This window comes from Eurosta solidaginis, chromosome X, assembly GCF_040869045.1.
Source record: "Eurosta solidaginis isolate ZX-2024a chromosome X, ASM4086904v1, whole genome shotgun sequence".
NCBI lineage: Eukaryota > Metazoa > Arthropoda > Insecta > Diptera > Tephritidae > Eurosta > Eurosta solidaginis.
In genome coordinates, this window is record NC_090324.1 from 203504469 (window position 1) to 203505245 (window position 777).

Genomic DNA, 777 nt, shown 5'->3' on the forward strand with positions numbered 1-777 from the left:
TTATTTGCCCTTTTGCTAGGTTCGTATCGCTAAACTGTTGAATAAATAACTCCAATATTGAATAATGGAAAAAAATGGCCTTTATTAAAATACTTCACAATAACACTCAAACTGTGCAACGAATAGCTTAATAACCAAACTGATAGCTTAAATGAAACTGACTTTCAAAATAATACTGCTATTGCTCGCTAGATATCGTCTTAGTCGTAACTGCTTGACAACTCAAATCAAACTGAATTACTTCTTACTCGCTTGCGCCGCTTTTATAGTTTACGCTGCATACATCTAGGCTCTTCTATTTCCAGAACTTACCAACTATTTCGTGTGTTTATAGTTCTAATATAGTTTCTACTTGTTTCCAATTGTCTACTTTTCAGCGTTGTTGTTGTTGTTGTTGTAGCGATAAGGTTGCTCCCCGAAGGCTTTGGGGAGTCTTATCGATGTGATGGTCCTTTGCCGGATACAAATCCGGTACGCTCCGGTACCATAGCACCATTAAGGTGCTAGCCCGACCATCTCGGGAACGATTTATGTGGCCACATTAAACCTTCAGGCCATTCCCTCCCTCCATACCCCCAAGTTCCATGAGGAGCTTGGGGTCGCCAGAGCCTCGTCTGTTAGTGAAGCAGGATACGCCGCGGATAGGTGAGGTTGACAATTGGGTTTGGAGAAGCTATATATTGCGCTGGCAACCTAAAAGATTGCGCTACACAGCCCTTTGAATCTGGTATTTTAGTCGCCTCTTACGACAGGCATACCTACCGCGGGTATATTCTG